This window comes from Leucopleurus acutus (genome assembly GCF_964270905.1).
Source record: "Leucopleurus acutus genome assembly, chromosome: 11".
Taxonomy (NCBI): Eukaryota; Metazoa; Chordata; class Mammalia; order Artiodactyla; family Delphinidae; genus Leucopleurus; species Leucopleurus acutus.
In genome coordinates, this window is record NC_139152.1 from 76669235 (window position 1) to 76694969 (window position 25735).

The following is a 25735-nucleotide window of genomic DNA, read 5'->3' on the forward strand; positions in this document are numbered from 1 at the left end:
CCTTTGTTCTTTTTAAGGGTGATGACCATAGATTGCCTTCTATTTTATATCAGAAATCTCTATTGTTTCCATGGCAATGATGCGTGTGTCTGAGGATCCCCACAGGACCTGGCTTGGTGATTCCAGAGATCTCCACAGGTTTAAACGTGTCAGAGCTGAAGCCAAGACCTCCCTCCCCTGTGCTCCTGTCTCCTTGACACACAAACAGCTCATGCACACAATACCCCTCCAGCTCTGAAGGTGTTAGGAAAATCCTGCTTGCATCAATATATCTCATGATGAAGATTTAAATAAAATATTTTGGCAAGGACATTTCTAAAGATCTGTCCACTCCAGAAATATTTTTTGTTCTCAGCAACCCTACCGAGGCTGAACCTGGATGCCTATAAAAAGCCTTCTGTCTTCCCCTTAATGACTCCTCAGGAAGGATGGAATAAGATGGGGGTCAGAGACTCGAAGCCCATGCCAGATGCTGAGGCTGCCAGCTTGGCTGGGTGCACTGGTGGCAGCGCTGAGGGCCCCTCCCCCTGCTCCTCCCCCTGGCGTGGTCTCTGCTCACACTCCTAAGGGAATTGGCTGGGCTCCTGTCTTGTCTTGCCTGTGTGTCTGCTAGTCATTGAACAAAGTGTGGGATTACTTCCATGCCCAGTTTCCCAGATGCTCAAACACAAGGAGCCAAGGATCAGCTGAAACAGAAGGGAGGACCAAGCCGACAAGCCCCCTTGGCAAGGCTCAGCCACACTTGAGCTGTTGCTCCTGCCATGGGACACACCTGTCAAGCAAAACCCAATGAGCCATTCAGGAAACAACCTGTGCCTCCTGTTTGCAGCTGACCCTGGAAACAAGGACTGTTCTGAGATGGTACCAAGCATGAAAATGGGGAGAAAAGCCATGGGGCCCTTGGCCTCCTGCAACACCTCCCCCATTTGCACAGAGAGGAGAAGTCAGGAGGTAAGAGGGCTTTGCTGCCTCCAGATGTGCCCCCTCATAACTCCTCCTACGCTAGTGTTTTTTCCCCACACTTCAAGGACCATCTTCACAGCCTGAAACTCCAGAGGAGCTGACCTCCTGGTAAAACTTTCCACCCCAAAGTAAATGCTGGTGAAATACTTCTCTAAGTTGAATGGTATCTATCTCTTGGTTGGTGACCAGCATCTGCAAACCAAAAGGACCTGCAGGGTGGGAGCACATACTGTCCCTGGGAACAGAAACACAGTCTCTTAGGACCACCTTCACCACTCAAATGCCCAGAGGCCACTGGACAATATGAGACTCCTCTAGCAGCTCTGCCCTCAGCAGTCAATTCCAGAAGAATTTTTAAAAAATTCCTTGCCACTTTGTCCAAGGAAATCAGGACTCAATATACAAAGAAGACTGTGGAAATAGGAACCCCAAAGGATGACTAAATCCTAGGTTTAGGGAAAGTGGGGAGCAGTAGAGAAAGGAGAGGGCTAAGATGAAGGTTATTTCAAGGCAAGAAAGAAGAAACCAAAACTACTGACTGGGGCAAGGGGGAAAGCAGAAAATGAAGGACAGCTGTTTTGAGGGATCCAGGGAGGAAATCGTCCCCCTGGCACAAGGTAGTGCGTAAGGGCTAGAGAGAGATGTACAGAGAACACTGAGTAAGGGTGTTGAAATTTTTTGCTGACTACTCCTTTGGAAGGCAGGAAAAGGAATTTCATCCATAATTATGTCATCCTCTTTATAAAGATGAGGTTGAAGAGAAAAACTGGTTCCTTGGATCAAGACATTCTTTTATTATAAAGCAACCCCAGGCTTGGACAGGTAAGAGAAGCCACGTAGTGTGACAATCAGCACTGGCTTGGGAGTCTTCTCTTCCATGCAGTATTTATGAACCAAATCTGGACACTGGGCATGTGGGAACTGCCACTTACCGAGCATCTGGACACGGGGCTGGGGACTTCGCATTCAGGACCTTTGAGCTCCAGATCCATATAAGCAGCTGCCCACCCAACATCCTCACTTGGATGTCTAAAGGCATCTCAAACTCATCCCAGACTGAGCTTCTGCTCTTCCCCCCCAACTCCTGTTCCACCCACAGTCCTCCCAATGCCAGCTGATGGCAACTCTGTCATTCCAAGTGCTCAAGCCAAAAGTCTTGGAGTCGTATTTGACTTCTCTATGGCTCTCTCACCCTTTACCCAATCTGTCAAGAGATCCTGTTAGTTCTACTTTCAAAATGTAACCCAGAATGTCTCTACTTCTCTCCACCTCTACTGCCACCTGCCTGGTCCAGGCCACCCTCACGTCTCACTCAGATTTTTGCATGGTTTCCTCACTTTATAATGTGTTTTTACTACAGCAGCCAGAGGGATCTTTATAACATGTGAATCAAATCATGTCACTCTACTGCTCAAAATCAGCCAACAGTTTCCCATTCTACTTGGAGTAAAAACACTGTGCTTCCCACAGTGCTACAAGCCCCATACCAGGACCACATCCTCTCCCTGATTCTATCAGATGATACCCCTTTGCTCACTCTGCTTCAGCCTCACAGACCTCTTTGCTTTCTCTTGTGCATTCCAGGTATGTTCCCACTTCAAGGCTTTTGCACTGGCTGTTCCTTCTGCCTGGAATGCTTGTCCCCTAGATCTCACCCTCTTTTGCCAAATGTTACCTGGGTGAGGCTTACCAAACTACCCCACTTAAAATGGCAAAACTCTCTTCATACTTACTCCTAGCCCCTTTTCTGCTTTGTTTTCCAAAGCCCTTGTGCTGTATCTGTTACTTATTTTCTTTATTTATTATCTGTCTCTCTTCCCTAGAATGTAAGTTTCTTAAAGATAGGATTTTGCTCACCTCTGTATCCCTCCTGCCTGTAATGGTAATTGACACACAATAAATGTGTGATGAGGGATCTTACAAAACCTTTACAATCATCTTGCCTTTCATGGGCATTGGACAGCTTGAGATTAGACAGTCATTTTGACCTCTTTATGCTTAATTTTCCCTCTGGAAAAAGTCTGTGAGTTGATAATTCGACCTCAGTCGATTCTCCACCCAGAGGCCCCATCCCAGCTTTTGAACTCTGCACTTGGCATCATGAGCTGCCTAACCTGTTGGGCTACAGCATTAGCTCCTGCAGCCCAAGGGCAATTCCTGATTTTCAGGCAGTGTTGGGGGATGAAAGAAAAGGTATAAAGAAACCAGCAGGAGATAGTGTCAGGGATTCCACAGAGGACAGGAAATTTCACTTTGGTCCACAAAGCTTGAATTCCTCCACATAGCTTTGAAGGATGTATGTGTGTATGTGTGTGTGTGCACACGCACACAAGAGCATTCACTCTACCAAATTCCAGACAACTAAAAAATAATCTTAGCCTAACTGGGAGGGATGTCCTGAGGAAAAATTCTAAATGTCCTGACATTTAGAATAGTTCTGGGGAAAACAAGCATACAACCTGAGTTTGAATGGCAGAATAATCTTTTTAAAATTGCCATATTAAAAAATGTCCAGGTTATATATTTTACATTAAAAATAAATACATGGTTTGGGGGACAGAAGTGAGGGCAGCTATAATACCTCCCTCTGTTACTGCTCCATCTTCCTTCCTGAGAGCATACAGTGCTTTCTAGAAGGATGGCTCTGTCTTGTTCCTGGTTTACAAAAATGATTGTTACTGACTTTGGCAGTAAGGCATGGACTTTTCCAAGTCCAGCCACTCATGATGTTTAGGCTTGTCTTCTTTATAATCAAAGAAATATTTTGCCCTGGGAGATGGGGAGGAGGAAGACAATGATCATTTACAGAGCACCTATTATGTACTTTTAGATACTTTATATTTTATTCCCCAAACTTAAAAGTCCATATAATTATCCCTGTTTTACAAATGAGACCGAGACTTAAAGACATTAAGTGACTTGCACAAGATCATTCCAACTAGCCAAGACTTGAATTCAGAACTAATGAACTCCAAATACTCTGCTCCTTCAACTATGCAGTGTTACCTTTTCCCTAAGGTGGGGACCAGAGGGGTGAAAGCTGTGCGTGAACATTAATCATGAATTAGCTTCAATTGTTAAGCTCTAGACCAACAAAATATATGATACACAACTTCTAGACCCTTAGACCTGTTTCGTTCCTTTAAGGAAACTGGACTTTAAAAAAGAGTGGAAGTGATAACACCAGACAGAATTTGATGATGAACCAAAATGACTGGTTCAGGCCAAAAGAAGTCAGACTTGATCCAACCCTCAAAGGTCATTTTCAAGTATCATCTTCTAACCATGGCTAACAAGGACCTCCATCTGTAAGGTGGAGATAATTATTCAATTTTTTACTTATGATTTTTTACAACCTTAAACATCTTTAGCACTTAAAAGTCATGATGATGATTCTTTTTTTTTTTTTTTGGCGGTACGCGGGCCTCTCACTGTTGTGGCCTCTCCCGTTGCAGAGCACAGGCTCCGGATGTGCAGGCTCAGCGGCCATGGCTCATGGGCCCAGCCGCTCCATGGCATGTGGGATCTTGCCGGACCGGGGCACGAACCCGCGTCCCTTGCATCGGCAGGCGGACTCTCAACCACTGCGCCACCAGGGAAGCCCTGATGATTCTTGAGTGATTAGTTGGGATGATACCAACTACAAGGAATAGAAAACCCAAGCAAAGTGGTTTAAAAAATGGGAATGTTTATCATCTCATATAGCAAGAGTGTGGAGACAGGGTGGTTTCAGGGTTGAATTCAGTAGCTCAGTGACTTTACCATGACAGATATTTCTCCCGTACTGCCTCTCTACCATCCTCTGTACAATGGCTTATCTTCTTAAGGCAGTTTCCCGTAATGGTCCCAAGACAGCTGCCCCATATTCAATCAACGTGCAGATGATAACCACGAGAGGTAGAAAAGGAATATCCTTATCTTGGCTCCCTTTTTAGAATCAAGATAAAACTTCCCTCCTTCTAGACCCAGCAAGAAGGCGCAGGGGCTACCTGGGAACAAGTACCTCTCTTAGTGATACAGAAGCACAAGAGAAGTCCAACTACACAAGCACATTTCAAGCCTCTGCTTACATCACATCTGCTAACATTCCATTGCCCAAAGCAAACTCCAAGGCAAGACCCTAAGCCAGGGAGTGGGGAAGTATACCGCTCCTATTATTGGACTATGACTGCATAATACTATGTGCTATATATATATATAAATGTGTACATGAATGTATACTATTACTACAAGGAATAAAGAATTAAGACCGAGAATTCAACCTTCCACTCCACCCATGATTATATCAGGCAGAACCTTATGAAACTGTCATCTTTTAGGTACAACATGGTCAAATACTGACCATCTCATATAGTTCAATGTGATACAATCAGTGGAACCAGGACTTAAGCTAGGCTTGTGTCATCCACTGGCTACTAGAACTCTTTGGAAAGCAGCATGAACAGGTGATACCCCATAAAAAGCAGATTTGCTAAGCACACAGGAAATAAAAAACATATGTAATTGTCTGTCTCTAAAATAGCAGTTTGATTCCCTTTGAGTAGAGTTATGCTCCACTGGAATCAAGCGCTCATTAGAGTTTAAGGATTATGTGAAAATAAACCTTTGAGGTTGAGTCCCAATAACCTTTTCCCCTGGAGAGTCAGAGGTATTGTGGTCCCACAGGACAACTATTACTTTTAAGTAAAGCTTTAATTAAAGTTGAGAATTTGTTACAATTGTCTCTGCTGAGTAAAATTCTCCTCCTTTAGAATCACACTAATAGCACATCCTAGTGAAAATTTCCTGTTCTTTTAATCCTCTTACCCCTTTTCCTGACCACACATATATACCCATGAACTTGCTTTCCCAGCTTCCACCTTTGTTCATGTCCATCTTTTTGGAATACCTGTCACCTAGCTGACCTCTAACCATCCTTTCCATGCCCACTACCATCCCCATGCAGGCTGACTTACATATCTTACTCCACTCTCCCATAATACTCTGTACATATCGGAAATGCAGGACTTAATACAGTGTTACATCATTATCTAAGTATACATTGATTTCTCCCCCTAAATTGTGAGATCCTTGAGTGCAGGAGCTATGTTTTACTTATCTTTGCACCCTTAATACCCAGCATAGTGCTTGACAAATAGTAGGGGCTAAGAAATAAAGGAAAGAGTGTGTATTAAGAGTAGGCTAAATGCAAGTCCAGTAACAAGCCCAATTTATGCAAAGACTCATGCAAAGTCTGAAGCAGATGTGCCTGGCTGGGCAACTCTCCTCTGAGTGGCAACCCAGGGATCCAGCCTTCTTCTGACCTGTGACACTGCCATCTTCAACATGTGGTCTGTCTCTAAGGGTGCTGCAAACAGGAAACAGAGCACGGGGAAGGCACAGTCTACCTTGGCTGGAAGTGACACAAATGACTTCTGCCCTCATTCCATTGGCCCAAACTAGTTTCATGGCACTGCTTAGTCATAAGAACTCACACAATGGAAAGAGAGTGTGAGCCTTTGGTAGTCAGTGAGCTACCTCTGCCACAGGGAGAGGGAGGAAGGACGGGAGGCAGAAATGGAGGGAAGAACTTACTCAATGCCTATCTTTTAGGACCTGTGTAAAAGGCTCAGATTCCCTTCCAGTTGGACCCTTAAAACCAGATGTAGAAAGCAGTTGAACATTAAGTCAGACAGAACACAGTAAAAATTTTTAAAAAAATAAGGGGAAACCCATGAGAGTTCGGTGTCTTAAGCATAGTCAAGAGGAAGGCAAGTTTCAGGAGTCGGTGACAAGGGTGTGTGTGTGTGTGTGTGTGACTGTGTGAGTTCCATGTCTTAACTTGAGAGAAGGAGGGAGAAGAAAAGAAGGTTGGGGAGCTGCCAGATTGGAAAGGCTCTCAGGAGAGGAGGGTAATGGGGCTTATGGAAGAAGCATCAAGGGATTCTACCTACTCCGAAGAAGACTTAAAGTCTTCAGTGTGAAAAGTAAACCAAGAGGATCTGGAGGACATAAATCAGTAATGAGAGAACCATGTGCATCAGGATTTGGAGCAGGGGGTGAGCAGGAGGCCCATGGGAGAAGCAACCATTTTCTAGGAGGTTTTATGTAGTGAGAAGGTCTGGTGTCAGAAGCCAGCGAATGATGGGGAGGGTAGAGACTGATAGCTGTTTACCAAAATCCATTTCCTCTTCTTCTTGGTACGCAGACTCCCTTGCAGTTAGCGTTACTATGTTCAAAAGAATATGAACAGGGCTTCCTTGGTGGCGCAGTGGTTGAGAGTCCGCCTGCCGATGCAGGGGAAGCAGGTTCGTGTCCCGGTCCGGGAAGATCCCACATGCCGCGGAGCGGCTGGGCCCGTGAGCCATGGCTGCTGAGCCTGCGCATCCAGAGCCTGTGTTCCGCAACGGGAGAGGCCACAACAGTGAGAGGACCGCGTACCGCAAAAAAAAAAAAAAGAATATGAACAGAAGTGATGTGTGCCACTTTTAGACCTGGCCTATATAATCCTCCACCACGTGCTCCTCCACATTTTACCATCTTCTTGCAGCTGGATACAGATGAAAATGAGGTTCTATGTTTTGGTGATGCCACAGATGGAAGGAGCCTGGGTTCTTGAATAACTGCATGGAAGACAGCCTACTTGACTAGCTGAACACCTGCCAGGACTATAATATGAGCAAGAGGTAAACTTCTACTGTATGATGGACACTGAGACCCGCCACCCAGGTTCCACTTCAATGAAAGACTTATTATCCCAACTGAGGGAGTGCGGTCAGCCCCTTCAGGGACTGCCTCAGCTCTAGGAGAGTTGCCTCACCCAAGGTCATACCCTTCAGGGGAAGCCTACACCCAGAGATCAACCAACACAAGAGTGCATGTACAGCCACTGCAGTCTAACTCGGGGCATCACTAACAAGCCACCTCAGCTCCAGGGCTTCTGTGGGGATGACCAAGGTTGTCACCAGGCCTGACTTGAGCTCAGCTTCTGTCTTGCCCAATCCTGCTTCATTTCCTTCTTTTCTACAGATTTTTAATCTAAGAATACTCTCTAATAAACATCCTACACACCAAACTTTCAGAGTCTGCTTCTTGGAGAACCCACCCTGAGGCATACTGTGAACATATCCACATAGTTGGGTATGTTTGTTACATCATCCTGGCCTGTTTTAACTAATACAGCACAGAGGAGGAACATTTTTCCTGCTGACATGGCTATGCTAGGTTGGTCAGCAGACATAGTTCTTGTGATGCAGAAAGGCCTATGCCACCTGCAGTAGGAGAAAACATAAGGAGTAGAGATAGAGACAGAGGGGAGAAAGAAAATCCCAGTTTTTGAAACAGAGATTCCTATAGCTTTTCCTTGAGCTGCTCTAGTATGTTTACTAGAGTAAAAGTATCAATTAAAAGTATCAATTCTTCCTTTCTCTTTTTTCCTTAAGATGATTTCCTTAAGATGATTGAGTTTCTGTCACCTGTAACCAAAAGTGTCCGAATACAAGAGATTTGGTTACGTGTTGTGCAATACAAGTGAATGTGTCCCCCACCCTTCCATTGCCACTGCCTCAAAACAGTTAAGGACAGATCTCTGTAAATTTTTTGATGAAGCCATATTCATCGAGGACTTAACTATGTGCCAGGTCTATTCTAAGTACTTTATATATATTAACACAATCCTCACAACAGTCCCATGAAATGGGTACTATTACTATGATTTCCGTTTTCAGAGAGGAAGGCTGAGGCACAGAAAGATATGTGCCCAAGGTTACCCAATTTATGAGTGACAGGCTAGCCCCAGAGCCTGTACTCTTAGGCGGTGATGCTCTCCCACCTCTACTCACACAGCCTTGAGACGGGGAAGTGAGGTGCTTCAGTTTCACATGGGTTATATTTATGAGTGATTAGGGTTCTTCCCCTGCTCTACATGCAATCTACCAAGGCTTGCAAGAGACCTGACTGAAGTCAACAGCAAAAATGTACCAGAAGGTAGAGAAGTCATCCCTAAACTAACAAGAAATGATTAGAGATGAAACCGTGAATGGAAAAGCCCGTGAGGTGGTGTTCAGACCTGAAGTGATTCAGTGAACAAAGGCATGGGGGGCTGCAGGAGAAGCTTTGGAGGGTTAAGCTGGACACAAACACCAGACTAGTTGGGAAGAACTGGTTTGGGGACCCAAGAGGAAGAGCATCAGTTCTGGATGGTACACAGAAGGTAATCAAAGAACAGTTTTATCTAAACCAGGACATGAGCCTAGAACCTGCCAGGAAGAGTGTGGTTTTCTCTAGGACCTGGGGAATGGGAGCAAGAGAGCTCAAGCTGATAGGAAAATCGAGAGGCTTTTTTGGAAGCAGAGGCACCATTGGGAGGCAAAGCATCAGTTCTCTAAATTCAGAGTCCCTGTTATTACATATTGTGAACTGGTCACTCCCTGAGACTGCTCGCACTGGAGTTAAGGATCAGTTTCTTCCAGTTCAAGGGCTGGGTGGGTGACGTTTCTTTGCCAGGAAGGGGAATTACAGAAGAGGCTGCAGGCAGGGCTGCATTCGCAGAAGAAAGTCCAGAGAAGCCTAATCCCAACCCTGAGCCCACCACCACCCATGTAAGAAGATGGTGAAGGCCTCTGTTGTTGACTGTGGGGGACATCCCAGCATTTGGTCACTATTCTCAAAGTGAGTTTATTTCCCAGGCCTGTTAGCCTGCTTTAGAGTAAAACAGTGAGAAGGATCCAGTGTGCTCTCAGGGGAGAGACTTCCCTCCACTCAACCTGGGTCAGGCTATGGCAGAATGGATGTTGGTAAAGGCCACCAGGCACACAGTTCATCCATTAACACTTTTTACTAGGATGCTGTTCACTATGTCCTGTGTGCACATCATGTCCCTGCTGAGAAATGTTTCAAGGCTAAAAGATTCTCCTTGTTTGCCACTCATTTCACGCCAATTTAACTGAATACCAGCTATGGTAAGTGATGACATGCATCATCTCGCTCATGTTTGAAACTACCCTGTGAGAAAGCTATTATTGTTTTTTACTGCAGTAAAATATATATAAATATAAAATTAATTTTTTTAGCTTTTTTTGAGCATACGATTGAGTGACATTAATATCTTCACATTGCTGTGCAACCATCACCTCCATTCATTTCCAGAACTTTTCTATTATCCCAAGATGAAACTCTGTAGCCATTATACAGTAACTCCCCGTTTTCCCCACAGTCCCTGGCAACCAGCATTCTACTTCCTGTCTCTATGAATTTGTCTGTTCTAGGCACCCTATATAGTGAAATCACATAGTATTTGTTTCCTTGTGTCTGACATTTCATTCAGCGTAATGTTTTCAAGTTTCATTCATATTGTAGCATGTATCAGAATTTCCTTTTAAAGGCTGCATAATTTTCCATTGTATGTATATACCACATTTTGTTTATCCATTCATCTGTGGACTTTTGAGTTTCTTCCACCTTTTCACAATTGTCAATATGCTGCTATAAACATTGGTGTACAAATATCTGTTCGAGTCCCTGCTTTCAAATCTTTTGTGTACGTATGAAGAAATGGAATTGCTGGATTATATGGTAATTCAGCTTCCTAACAAAGTTTTCCTTCATAAGGCAGCTGCTGTGCTTCCTACTGCCCAAGCCCAGGACTCCAGCCTCCAATCAATTCTGTGAGTCCCAAAGCCTTCCAATACATTCCCTCTGCCAGTTCTTGTTGTAACCAAAGGGCATACAGGAAGGAGACATAGTGGGAGCAGGGTGCTCACAACCAGGAGATACATGTTGAACAGGTCAAGTTTGAGATGTCTGTGAGATATGTCAAGGGGGCTGTTGGGTATTTGCACCTGGAGTTCAGGGTTGAAGCCTAGAATAAGGAGAAATAAATTTGGGAGTTATCAACATGTAGATGGAATAGTGGTGTCTAGCATAATGTCCCATGTCTTTTGATAAAAGTATCCTGATTTTCTTTTGGGGAAATATTCCTCTTTCTTGGTTAATAATCTTGATGGGGCTGTTAATCAAAGTGCCAAACCCTCCTCTGGCCAAGTAGCAAGACTGGACAGTCAGCATACGTCATCCACCTGGTCACAGTGATTCTTAAGGGATGCTCAAATGAATTAGGTCAATTCAATAAGAATTAGCCAAAAGATATTTGATGGAATAATCAGGAACAGAAGTCCTGTCCTCTTTCTGGCAGGATTGCTAAACTGGTACAGTAAAAGCTTAGAGACACAAGGGCTTTTTTTTTTTTTTTTTAACCAACTTGGGGTCATAGCCTAATGAGAATGAGGTCAACACGGCAAAAAACAGATTCAAGTGACCAAGGGTGATGGGCAATGTGCTGATGTGGCATTGAGTCCCTTGATGCTATTATTCCAGAAATGAATTTCGTGATCATGTGAATCAATGAATTCCCATTTTTGCTTTGGATAGTTGAGTTGAGTTTCTGTTACTTGCAGCCAAGTGATTTCTGACAAGTCCAAGCATCACTTAAAGCCCCTTACTTGGGTGAGATCACACAAGAGGAGAGTGTAGAGAGGAGGACTGAGCCACAACACACTGTATAAAGACCCAATATAGGAGGAGGATACAGCATTTCAGTTAGATTGTCACTTCTCTTTGATAACAAATGGGACCAGAAAGATAATGTAATTCATTCCATTACAGAAGAAAATCTGTTGTCAGAATATCGATAATTTTTTAACCTGGGGGATAGGTATATAGGGGGCCTTATGCTTGAAAATTCCCAAATTAAAAAATACACTTATGACATGGTGCTGTTGCATTTTCCCTGTATTGAAAGGACAGCACCTCTTTGCTGGAGAGCTCCCTTGCACACCGGGTCATGCCATCCAAGATAGTTATGGCTACCTGCCTTTTCTCGGCATCCAGCATTCTAAGATGTGGGAATTCGAGGGGTTTGGCAAGGAAAAGTCAGACATGTGTGGGCTGTTTGTAAATTCGCATGAGCTCTCTGTGGTTTGACTGCACAAAGACAGGGAGGAGCTTAGACTTGGGCTCTGTTGGCCCCTGAATTCACTTTGGATGAGACAGATTGGTGTCTGCCAACTGGGCTCCCTCATTCCTAACAGTAGCCAAACTGGCATCTTTGGCTTCAAAAGGGACTGATCTTGTTCCCATGTGAACAGCAGGTTCTGCACCAAACTAATTTGAGCAAATAGTATGCCGTTATGAGTGGTGGGAAGATGAGTTCTACCCAATGGGGAGTTGAGACAACCAAATGTTGGCTTTGGAGTGGGAAACCAGACTAGGGATGAGAGCACAGTAATCCTAGAAACTGACAAATGGCCAGGACTGCAGAAGCAGTCTACTAAGAGTCTGAGATTAGAAGGAAAAGTCTGCCCTTTTAATCAGACACAGGCAACAAAGGGAAACTCTTCCTTTTGTAACACAGGAGAGAAAATGTGGATTTCAAGTTGTCTGACTTTGGGTGGGTAGACTCAGAAGTAGTCAGAGCCATCCAGCTAGCCCATGATTTAAACAGCTATCACTGACTGTGAAAACAAGATCCATTGATGAACAGCCTAATGAAGCACTAAGTACTCAGGCTCTGGAGCCAGATTGCTTGGGTTCATAGCCTGAGTTCACCATGTGCTTCCTTAATGATTCTGCAACTCAGTTTCCTCATCTGTAAAATGAAGATCACAATTTGGAACTGGAAAACATTATGCTAAGTGAAAAAACCTAGACATAAGAGGACGAATATTGTATTATTTCACTCATCTGAAGTACCTAGAACAAGCAAATTCACAGAACCTAGAACAGGCAAATTCATAGAGACAGAAAGTAGAATAGAGCTTTCTCCAGGGGCTGGAGGGAGGAGAGAATGGGGGCAAGGTATTGTTTAATGAGTAGAGAGTTTCAGTTTGAGATGATGAAAAAGTAATGGAGATGGATAGAGGAGATCGTTGCACGATATTGTTAATGTACTTAACGCCACTGAACTGTACACTTAAAAACAGTCAAAATGAAAGAAAGAAAATGATAACTATATGAGATAATGGAACATGTTAATTAACTTGATTGTGGTGATTATTTCACAATGTATACGTATATCAAAACATCAAGTTGTGCAACTAAAGTACATACAATTTTTGTCAATTATACCTCATTAAAGCTGGAAAAAAATAGTTAAAATGGTAAATTTTATGTTATGTGTATTTTACTCCAACAAAAAAATAAGGCTGTTGTTGCAAACGTAATATTGAGCAAAGAGATCACACAAAAGAATTAGTGCTGTATGATGTCAATACATAAAGGTCAAACACAGGCAAAAATCGTTCCTGGCGGGGCTTCGCTGGTGGCGCTGTGGTTAAGAAGCCTCCTGCCAGTGCAGGGGACACAGGTTCAATCCCTGGTCCAGGAAGATCCCACATGCCGTGGAGCAACTAAGCCCGTGCGCCACAACTACTGAGCCTGCGCTCTAGAGCCCACGAGCCACAACTACCGAAGCCCGCATGCCACAACTACTGAAGCCCGCGTGCCTAGAGCCCGTGCTCCGCAACAAGAGAAGCCACTGCAATGAGAAGCCTGTGCACCGCAACAAAGAGCAGCCCCCGCTCACCGCAACTAGAGAAAGCCCGCGCGCTGCAGCGAAGACCCAACGCAGCCAAAAAAAAAAAAAAAAAAAATCATTCCTGGCATTAGAAACCAGGACAGTAGTTACCACTGAGGGTGGTGGAGACTGGAAAAAGTTAAAACAGATGATGCTCTTAGGATGGTACCTGACACTGGGTGGGGGTGGGGGTCCCCCCTAAATCTTTAGCGGCAGTATATAAAACTAAAGATGCCAGTACCCCTAGAAACCTTCCTGACCTCCCCCTGCACTTGAGATGCCAATCATTCCCTCCTTGTCCGTACCTCCTATGCTTCAAGATACTTTGCATTTGTTCTTCTAGAGCCCTGCTCCTTCCTGCTCTCTGCTTCTGGATCCTGACCCACAGCAATGTGCTCCTTCTTGCCCTCTGGCTTCCAGTCCTGTTGGACTTATAATAGGGGGAGAACCAGCAGGAAACTGGAAGAGGGAAAGAGAATGAAGTTGAGTGCCCTCCCTGTGGGGTCACTTGGCCAAAGGTCACAATTACTGTGGAGCAGACCTCTCCACCCAGATCTCTCTTTCCCCAAGTTCTGTAACTGCTCCCTCCCATCGCCCCTTTGGGCCAAGTCATGGTAGTGGCACCCCATAATTACTAACCTAAAGACACTGTACTAATCTCCCTTGTTGTTTCTTGTGGTTTTCTTACGCCCTGCAAGGACCTTTGTAAATCACATTTTTATTAAAATCTACCCCAATTTCCCCAATTTCAGTGCCTCATCTACTTCTGCTGGAACCCTGACTGCTACCTACCCTCCTAGAGACCCAGGGAAAAGGCACCACTGGTCCTACATGAGCCCCTCAATCAGGTCACTGCTGACCACACCAGATGTGAGCAGCTGACCATGGTGAACAACCCAGAGGCTCTCTGCTAACAATTTGGAATAGAGTCACAGAGCTCTGAGTGACTGAGCCAGCAGAGAGCTGGAGAATTATAAGCTCACCCAGAGATAGCAAGAGTCAGTGCCATGGCAACCCAAAGCTGCGAGCAAGCTGAAGCTACTATAGGGCAGTCGCAAAAATTGGTTTATGGAGGAAGATGCAGACTGTTATTTATTAATGATGTGAAGGCTTTAATATATTCAGGAAAAAATTTGTTCTAACAGTACGCAAGCTAATGTAAAATCACCTAATGTGGGGTTTTTTCAACTATTTAACTGTGTCTTTAAAGTCCCAGAAATATCGTTCCTACCAAAGTCATGTGAATGAGGCTACGTCTAAATATTTACTGCACAAAATGAAGAATGCCACTCGTTACCAAGTCTTGTTAATATGTATGTGTTGGGTAGATATGGAGAGGAGGGGGTAATGTTATTTAATAAACTGTGGTTACCCATTAGTAAGTTTTGAATTTAGATCACTAATGAAATACAATGGAATAGAAAATATCAGAAGGCATCATGGTTATAACAGTAAATATTGTTTTGTGAAACTGATTTCACTGATACATATACTTGATCACAATGTAAAATGTATTTCTACAGGGTCACACAGTTTGCAAAATTCTGATTGACTAAATTCTGTGGTTCAGAAATTACCCTGTTATACTGTCAATGTGGAGGTGAAACATGAAGAAAACACAGTAGAGTTTTTATAAATAATTTTGTTAACATCTACAGGAATCATATTTTGAGCATTACTATTTTCTTCCACTGATGGTTTAAAGTTGGGACCAAGTTACCACTTCATCATCTTCCTTTTTACTTTTCTCTTTTTTGCAAACTGCAGAAGGCAAGAGCCTTGACAATACTGTAATCATTGAGGTATCTCTTTAGTGCCTGGAATACCAAAGGCTCTAGATAAACATTTGATACATTTCTGAAAAATGATCTGCTCACAAAGTCATTGTATCTACATCACAATCAGTGATATGAATAAGGTATTTAAAAATTCCATATATGCATTTCCATAATCAAACATCATATGATCACTGGAATACTCCATAGAAAGTACTTTAATATCAATTTTTTCAAAGAGTGCATATATGTAAAGGAGATATTGTTACATTATTCCTTGTATTATTTTTGGTTGGCATTTTTATTTTAGACATGATAATGCTGATGATAACACAGGGTCAGTAATAAACGTTACCAGCTGTAGTGGGTTAAATTGTGGCCCACGAAGGATGTGTCTACTTGGAACCTGAGAACGTGACCTTATTTGGAATATGGGTCTTTGCAGATGTAATTAAGATAAGGGTCTCAAGATGAGATCATCCTGGATTAGACTGAGCCTTAAATGCAACAACAAGTGTCCTTATAAGAGACAGAAAAGGAGAGGAGATCACATGAGGACAGAAACAGAGATTGGAATTATGAGTCCCAAAACAAGGAATGTCAAGGGTTGTCAGGAGCTGCCAGAAGCTAGGAGAGAGACATGGAACAGATTGTCCCTCAGAACCTCTAGAGGGAACATGGCCTTGTTGACACCTTGATGTTGACACCTTGATTTTGTTGACACAGGCTTTCAGAACTGTGAAAGGATAAATTTCTGTTGTTTTAAGTCACCAATTTTGCGGTAGCCCTAGGAAATGAATATGCCAGCTGAATAATTTACTAATAGTTTAAAAAAGTCACACCAATTATAAGCTTGGTTCTCCTAGCTCTCGCTTGACTCATATTCTTCATTTAGAGAATGTTGGTGAGTTACCATTGCTGGAATTTATTTTGAAATTGAGTGTTAAATTTCTGCGGCTACTTAAATGCATAAGGGCACACAGCGACTGCCTTTCTTGGGACTGTAAACTAGACCATTCTTCGGATTTTTTTTTCTTAATATTTCCTTTTATTTAGCAGTTACCAAGATAATGACTTAGTTTTTGTATTATATATAAGTTAATTTATTAATATTAGAGTTCATTAGTGAATAGCAGAATTAATTAATGTAACAGAGATTATGAACTTGTAGCAAATTTTGTTTAGTTTTGCTTTATAAGATAAGCAATAAATCAGATTTCCCACCAGTTAACATTTTGCTGCTGATCTTTCTTGCAATACTGTCTAATGATAGTTTTTCATTACCTTTTGAAAATGAGCATTTTAAAAAATTGAGGTATCATTGACATATTTTTTATATATATATATATATACATATATATTAATCTTAGAAAGTCAAATAATTTCAGGGGTAAAACTGAAAAATTAGACTTTAATTCCAACTGAAGGGCAGAATAGCAGAGTGATGAGGAACATGAGATGGGGTCAGACAGTCCCGGATAGGAACCTCTTAAGTGGGTAAATTTGGACAAATTACTGAAACTCTCTGGGCTTCTCTTTGCTCAACTGTAAAATAAGGATTACTGAACTCTCCAAAATATTACCAGACAACTGAATAAGGGAGGCACTCCTAGGACAAAGTCTTAATAGTATCTCAGAAAAGGGAAGTCCGGGGAGGATCTTTATAGGGTTTAGGCTCTGGGTTCAAGTGAACTCAATCAGGTCTTTCAAGAAGGGAACAGCCTAAAATTGGGCTAAGATCCTGACATAGTTGTTTAGGATTGATGCATACAGGGAGGTGAGAGTCTTAAAGCAAGTCTTGATAGGTAACTGTGGTTTAATGAGAACAAGAAGTCTGCCCATGACGAGCAGACTATCTCAGATAAATTGATCTGCAGAAATTTCCTGACGCAGACAGAGAACTTATTTATTGGTTTTCAGTCTTACCTTTCCCAGGAAAAGTTTTCATGGAACAATAACTAAATCATATTGGTACAAGTGATCTCAGTTCTAAGTCCAAGGAGCCACTTTTTCTGGTTGTGCTAAGGAGTGAGACCATGGTTCTATATAGTGTCTGCCACATTGCAAGGACTAAATAAGCAATTAACTTATTATTATTATCCATTTAACTTTATTTGTAAAGACAAGACAAATGTAGCCATAAAATCTTGACACCCCTCAAATTTTTATTGCTTTTTATAAGTAATAAGCAGAATCAATGGCTTTTGGCTTTCCTGTAATTCAGGAACTGCTAAACTACTAAAGTTATTGGTAGAATTTGAACTTATGGAAATAAGGGGACAAACAGAAGGAAAAAATGAGGGCTCTTTTCCTTTGTCGTGATTCTAGCTGGCTCTATATGTGCATTCTCCCAAGGACTCTTGAGTAATCAGCTCTCCACAAGCTGCACATCTTCAGGAAGGAGCTAACCTTTGAAAATGCAGAGAGGTTTCCTGGGTGGTGTATCACGTGGAAATGCAATGCTTTATGGACATCAGAGGTGTCTGTTCACTCACTGTTCACTCAATCTCGGTTGAGTTAGTAAAATTTTCTAGCAAGGGGACTACATCTCTCCAACCTCAGAACATACAAAGCCCAGAGGAATTCCTTGAGTGTTTGTACTGGCCACAGAATCTATAGATAGCAGCTGAGTTCATCACAGGGAACAGAAGATAATATGACCGGCTGCCTGTGTGACTCCAGAAATGAGGCTCCCTCCACCGAACCCTGGAGCAGCATCCTAGAGACAGGAGCAGTTACCCTGCTTCTCTCCTCTGACCATTTCACTCCAGGGCGTCTGAAGCACCCTCACTCAATTTCCCCATCTCTGACACACAGAGAGAAACAGCCCATGCAATCTTAACTGTTCTGATGTACCATAAATTAAATAAAATAATCCATGGTCCATAGAAGAAAATTCTTTATAACCCCAAGGTATTGTTACTATCTGATAATGAAGTCAAGTGTAGAATGGATAGGAAACTTTAGTAGGTCAGACTAATAATAGAAATGCTGATTTGAATGAGCACAAATGCAATGCATAGACTGTGTTTTAAAAAATGCAACAGCAGTGGAAAACAACATGGACATCCCTCAAAAAATTAAAAATGGAACTACCATACAATCAGCAATTCCACTCCTGGGCATTTATCCAAAGAAAGCAAAAACACTAATTCGAAAAGATGTATGCACCCCTATGTTCATTGCAGCATTATTTACAATAGCCAAGATATGGAAACAACCTAAGTGTCCATCAATAGATGAATGAATAAAGAAGATATGGTATACAATGAAATATTACTCAGCTATAAAAAAGAATAAAATCTTGCTATTTGAAACAACATGAATAGACCTAAAGGGTAAGTGAAATAAGACAAAGACAAATACCATATGATTTCACTTACATGCAGAATCTAACAAACAAAACAAATAAACATAACTAAACAGAAACAGAGTCACAGATACAGAAAACAAACAGGGAGAGAGGGTGGAAGGATGAGTGAAATAGGTGGCGCAAATTAAGCGGTACAAACTTCCAGTTGTAAAATAAATGAGTCACATGAAGGTACAGTGTGGGGCATATAGTTGATAGTTATGTAATATCTTTGTGTGGTGACAAATGGCAACTAGACTTACAGTGGTGACCATTTTTGAAATGTATAGAAATACTGAACCTCTATGTTGTGTAACAGGAACTAACATAGTAACTGTAGGTCAATTATACTTCAAAAACAAACCAACTCATAGGAAAAGAGATCTGATTTGTGGTTACCAGAAGTGGGGGATTGGGGTTGGGGAAATTGGAAGAAGGCAGTCAAAAGGTACAAACTTTCAGTTATAAGATAAACAGTTACTAGGGATGTAATGTGCAACATGATAAATATAATTAACACTGCTGTATGTTATACATGAAAGTTAAGAGAGTTATCACTTAGTTATCACTAAGAATTATCACAGGGAAAAAATTTTTTTCTATTTCTTTAATGAGAAATATGAGACGGATGTTCACTAAACCTACTGTGGTAATCATTCCATGATATATGTAAGTCAAATCATTATGCTGTACACCTCAAATTTATACAGTGTAGCATGCCAATTATATCTCAATTTAAAAAATAAACATAAAAGCGCAACAGCAGGCTTCCCTGGTGGCGCAGTGGTTGAGAGTCCGCCTGCCGATGCAGGGGACGCGGGTTTGTGCCCCGGTCCGGGAAGATGCCACATGCCGCAGAGCGGCTGGGCCCATGAGCCATGGCCGCTGAGCCTGCGCGTCCGGAGCCTGTGCTTCGCAACGGGAGAGGCCACAGCAGTGAGAGGCCCGCGTACCGAAAAAAAAAAAAAAAAAAAGTGCAACAGCATATAGCTTCCAAACATGCTATGATCTCAGGAACCAAGTAGTAGATGTATTTAGCTAGTGACTAGGTAAGATGATGGATAATTGACATTAGTTACTTATATGCTTAATTGGTCTGAACATTTACCCTACACTGCTTTTTCATGATTAATTTGCTCAATTTGTTAAAAGGGTTTCCTAAGCAAATGTGACTTCATTTCAGCACCTGTTTCAATTCCAACTATTGGTGCATTTGGGCTTAATAGCTGAGTGCCTAAGAGTCAGGTTCCAGGGCCTTACTACCTAACTCTGCATTCCCACCTATCATTTTCTGGCTATGTACCCCTGGTCAGATTACTTAACATCTCTGTACCTCAGTTTCTCTAATGAAAAAAATGAAAATAATAACCACAGTTACCTCAGACGGTATTTGGGAGGATTAAATGAGTTAATGTAAAGTAATTCAAGAGCTCAGTGCATAGTGTGTCATATATTCCAGCTCTTATTTATTTTCCTTGAAATTACCTATAGGAACTTTACCACCTGACATTTACAGAGGCATTGTCCTATGGGATCCATACTGTGTGGAAGGATTCTGCAGTGCTTTTAGTTTGAACCTGTGTTCTCTATAGCCTGTGTTATAAAATGAGCTCTGGGCAAGAAGTTAGGAAATTTGGGCTTAAGGTCCAATGCAGCCAACAATTAGGTGATCTTGAGTGCATCACTTCAACCCTCTGGACCTATTTACTCAAAAAAAAAAAAAAAAAAGGGGGGGGAGTGGGCTGACTGCATCATCCTAAGACAACATAATGTGCTAGAAAGAATCCTAGAGCAAGAGTCCAAAGTTCAAGTTCTAGTTCTAGCACTTGTTAGGTGTAAAATTCACAAAAAGTCATACAACTTCATGGAAACTTAGTTTCCACATCTGGAAAATGGGCAGAGTAATATCAGAAACACTCCTCTTCCAGATTTGTGGTGACCATAAAATTAGATAATGAAGAAAGCACTTTGTAAATGAAAAAGCACCAAATAAATGTAAGGTAATATTATTTATAAAATTCTATTTATTTTAATTTTTATGCTAAATCTTATTATTTTCTTATAATCTTTTACAAGTGTTTGTGCTCCTACAGGCAGAATTCTGTGGGTTAGAACCAGACTATAAAAATGCAGTTATTGGACCTCAGACTATCTACTATAAACAATGTTTTCACTTTGTTAAGATAAGAGCAATACATTTTCAGTTTGTCCCTGAGTCATCATCTAAGCATAACTCTGTATGAGTCAAGAAATCTAAGAATTATCTATTTATTCATTTTTTCATTTTTGTGCAAGTATCTCTGCAGATATAATTTAAGAAATAACTTGCTTCAGACGCAAGAGGGAAGAGATATGGGAACATATGTATATGTATAACTGATTCACTTTGTTATAAAGCAGAAACTAACACCCCGTTGTAAAGCAATTATACTCCAATAAAGATGTAAAAAAAAAAAAGAGAGAAATAACTTGCTTCTGTCTTAGGGTTTTTTAATATCTTAAAGGTGCTGTCGTAAAGGAAGAGGGTAAAGGAAGATTATCCTCACAAAGAAAGGAGACACACACATACAACATAGACACACATAGACACAAATATCAACACAAACTCTATGCTACAACCAGAAAAGCACCTTCCTACCACTGGGCCCTTATCCATGTTGTGCCCATCACCTGGAATTCCTTTCCCTCCCATATCTACCTGTCCAATCCTACCTAGAATTCAGAGCTTTGTTAAAATCAAATTTTCGGTGGGAGGCATTGAGTGGTTCTTTGCCCTACCAATAATCTTTAAGATAGCTACTTCCTTTTTAAAGATGACAAAACTGACAAACAAGAGATTAAATGATTTGTTCAAGGTCACCTTTGTGAAATTTGCAGAAAAATTTAACTCAGGTATTTTTTCCCCCTGTACCCCACATATACCTTCTCAAATCACTGTAGTCTGAACCAATTCACACCCCCTGCCACTAATCCAGTTCTCTTGTAACACATATAGGATATCATATGTTGCTTTGCATTAGAGTTCCTTGTGAATAGATCCCTCCATCTCCAGAGAGTAGGTCCCAGAGAACAGTAACCATTCTAATCTTCAAATCCATCATAGCTTTTAGCACTGCATATGCATTCTGGTATTGCAAAATTTGTATTTGTTGACTTTGGAGTGGGACATCCCAAGGATATTTCCTGCTACCTTTCTATGAATGAACTCAGGTTTGTATGAGTCCACTTTGATTCTCACCTAAGGAAGATCTTCAGGAAACATCAAAAGCACCACAATGTAGATGCAAGAGATGGCAAAGACTCAAGGCCTATCACTGCCCCTGCGAGCTTTGTAATTCTCAGATGCAAAGCTCTCCATGGAAAGAACAAGGCATGATGGGCAATCCCTTCCAGAGAGCTTTTGGGAGCGACCTGTCCTTGACATGTCCTGAGTTAACTGTGGTCTGAAGGCCCAATGCCACTGGCAGCATGATTTTAATGACTGCCATTACTTCTGCCATTACTACCACCCAACAAAAACCATCACTGGCTCAATGTGGTAATCCCTCTGCTGTGCAGTGCCATGGGACTCCAGAGCGCGACAGCACATATGGTCTCTGCCAACAGCGCTATTCATCAAAGGAGGATAAAAATCACAGTCGTACCCTGCTCTTCATAGTCGGGAATGGCTTTAGGCAAGTCACAGCTTCAACTCAGCTTGGGTCTTTCAAAGATGCAGCCCCCGTTTTTCCACAAAGCACTTCATAAAAGTGAAAATGGAACACATGCTGAATGGGATTTTCAGAATAATGAAAACCCTGTAATTAGTAAGCAATAGTTAAAACTTTATTACCCTGTAAGAGCAAGGCATAGTAGCAAGTTAATGCAATTACTAATTCAGCTTTTCTAGAGATAGAAGCAAACAGTGCAATTAAATCCTTCATCATTAATTTTGCAGGGGCCTAATGAAAGGGAAATAAATGAGCTGGATCCCCTTCTTCCCACCTCTGCTGTGCCATCAGGGGAGAGGTTCCCCACCTCCCCGTCTCCAATCCCTTCTGAAAAATAAAACAGGCCACCAGCTGTGAAATGGATTATGCCCTGCAACTTTGCACGTGGAACAGAAGCCCTCATTTTTGACAAAGATTGCCAAGAATTTTGCATCACTGCCTTGAAGCTTTCTTTTCCCTCATTAGCCCGCTCCTTCTGCTTAACAAAAAATTTGCTGTGTGCTGATTTGTGGGTGAATGTCAGCGCACATTGTATCCAGAGATTCTCACCTAGTCCAATACACAGAACCAGTCTAACTCACCATCTTTACCTGTAACCCTTCTCCCATACAAACCCAATCCACTCCAGGCAAATGATCGACCCACCATCTACCAAACACAATTTTCACTTTCTGATCACTACATCCTTCAGTCTGCTTAGCAAAGTCATTTTGGAGTGGATACAAAATGAAGACAATTTCTCCCAGCCACCCACGTTGGAGGACACTGGTCTGAGGTAGTGAGTGGCAGTTCACTGCCATAAAGAGGACAGATGAGAGGTTGGCTCAACTCTTTGCTGCTAAGCAAAACCCCCAGAAACTCACCTATCTCCATGTAATTATAACTTTTAGCATCCAGCAGTACCAAGCCAAATAGTTCCTACTTGTACATGCGTTGTTATAAACGAACAACCAAATTCAGTAAATGGTTGGCCAATTCTGTACACAGAATAGTGACCTCTGGGTGATTATTTTGATCAACCTAACTCACACATTTCTGGTTCAACAGAGGTATTCAATGAAGACCTAAGACTGTGTGTAAATGGAACACAATTTCATAGAGTTAATTTAGAATATCTAAACAGCGAATCAACTTGTATTTCACTGAATCTAAGGTGCCACTAATCGTAAGACACACCATTATTTAATCTGTCATGGAGAAAAAAAATGCCCATTGAACCATGACACCATGCTTTCTTATTAGAAATTTTCATTTTCTGTTATGCTAAATTTATTTGATATAGATATGTGTTTTTAAAACAACACATGACCACAATACAAACATCTATACCAAGTTTCCACATGCATAGCAATGACCACATTGTCACCTCTGCCACCTGACCAACAGTGATGTTGACACCATCAATTATAAGGTGCATCCTGATTTCAAAATTGTTAAATTGTAAGAAAAAGGGCACTTCCACAGTGGTGAAATATAGCACCTGTATTCTTGAGATGAGGACTGCATGCAATCAATAGCCTCTCCTCACCTGACATCAGGTGTAGCCCCAAGTGGTGAATGGTTCCTATCTGTGTCCTTGGAGTCTTCTTCTTCCTCTGTCTCTTCCTTCCTGTGCTCCACCATGGTCCCTCCAGGGCTGGCTGCACAGCTAACACCTCACACTGGCCTACTCCGTGGCCAGTTGTTAAGACTCAAACTTTTTTTTTTTCTTTTTTCCTTTTCCAAAACTCCTTAAGGCTCACCATCACCATCTTGTTCCTACTATTATTACTCTTTACGTTTTTTTCCTTAAGCTTCTTTTTCTTTACATCAAGAAAAACTTCCATTGATTGAAAATGGGTAACTGTTCTCTCCCAGGAGGCAGGTAGAGGTCTGCAAAGACGTGGGGGTAGAAAAGAACAGTGATCCAGGATGCTACTTCAAAGAGTGTCCCTCCCCCACTTGCAGGAAGCCACCTAAACATACTTTATTAGACTACCTTTTTTTTAAAATTTAAATTTCTTTTTTCTATTATACAGCAAGATGAAAGGGAATACCTTGTCTCTGGGGTGTCAGCTCCTGGCAGGAAGAGAAGCACAGAAAGCCCTTTAACTCTTTACTGGCTATCACTGTGGTTATCTAACCATCTCACGACCCCTCAGCCAGAACTGGCAAGACTGCCCTACATGCCTTATGACCTTACACACACACACACACACACACACACACCCCTCAAGCTGACTGTTGATTTTTTATTTACTTTGTTTTGTCTTCAAAGAGGTTTATAATATTCATGTTAACCTGGTTTCATCTATATGGAAATGTTCAGGGACATGTGGGCATTCTGTGATTTGTCCTGGTTCTAAATGTCCCTGAGGGTGGCCCTGACCCATACATATACATGCAAGTTGGTTTCAGAGCCAACTTCAAAAACTTACCTCGCTGACCCCCAAACCTGAAGTGACCTCATCCTCCTCTGCCCAGTGATAGTTCTTAGAGTCTAGTCTCCCTATTTGGTGTTTATATCCAGTGGTGTGCTGGTAAATATTTAACAACTGGCTGGGGGTGGGAGGTGGAGGGAGGAAGTCCTGTTTTTCAGTGCTTGTTAATTTCTATGGAGTAAATACTCCCACCATGGCTGAGTTCAAGCCACCAACGTGACATCACCCAACACAGTTGGAAGAAATGCACACGGCACACCATATAGACACAGTAGATATAAATGACCTCAAGATTAGAGATGATAGTAAAATGTAGTAGAATGATTAGGAAGTGATGAGTTTCAGTTCTTTATTACCTTTGTTTTTAATATAATTTATTTAATCATAAGTTTATATAATTTAATTTTTAATAATGGCTGAGTTTAGCAACCAGCTCTCAAAACTGGAAAATTTAGCAGCTGGCTCCTTGCAAGCCAGTATGAGCAGCTCCAGCATGCATATTTAATTATATATGCAATAAAGTATATACTACCTTGTTTAATTATTATCTTTATCTTTTATGTCCCCAACTAGATTATACACTCTAGAATATAAAGTTATTGCTCTATACTTCTTTTCATTTACTCTGCTGCTAAACACGAAAAGGTAATTAATTTCCAACATTAATAATGATGTTTCCTCATTAAAAACGTTTTTGAGGGACCATTAAAATTCACTAATAACAAAATTTTGGGCACACCCCAAATCTGACTCTTCCTGCAATCACATTTTTAACCAAAAATGTTTATGAACTAAAAAATATATTATCAAAAAAGATATATTACTATCAATGTAATTGAATCATTTTGCCACCATTTTGCCACCAATCTACTATTAAGAGCAGCGGTGACAAGCATTTTTATCAATGCTGCTGAGAACACTGATCAGCTTTCAATCATCAACAAGCAAGCAAACCAGCCCCTATT

General features: G+C 41.6%; 1 protein-coding gene across 2 annotated transcripts in view; it reads right to left on the bottom strand.

Moving 5' to 3' along the window:
- Positions 1 to 24222, bottom strand: part of EEA1 (early endosome antigen 1) — a 271730-nt gene extending 247508 nt beyond the window's left edge. The window contains exon 1 of one of the 2 annotated variants that reach the window (XM_082851184.1): positions 23879 to 24222. The gene's annotated coding sequence lies outside the window, so the exon portion shown is untranslated. Of the gene's footprint in view, positions 1 to 23830 lie in introns of both variants that reach the window. The other variant, XM_082851183.1, reaches the window with a different exon arrangement.
- Positions 24223 to 25735: the final 1513 nt, after the last annotated feature.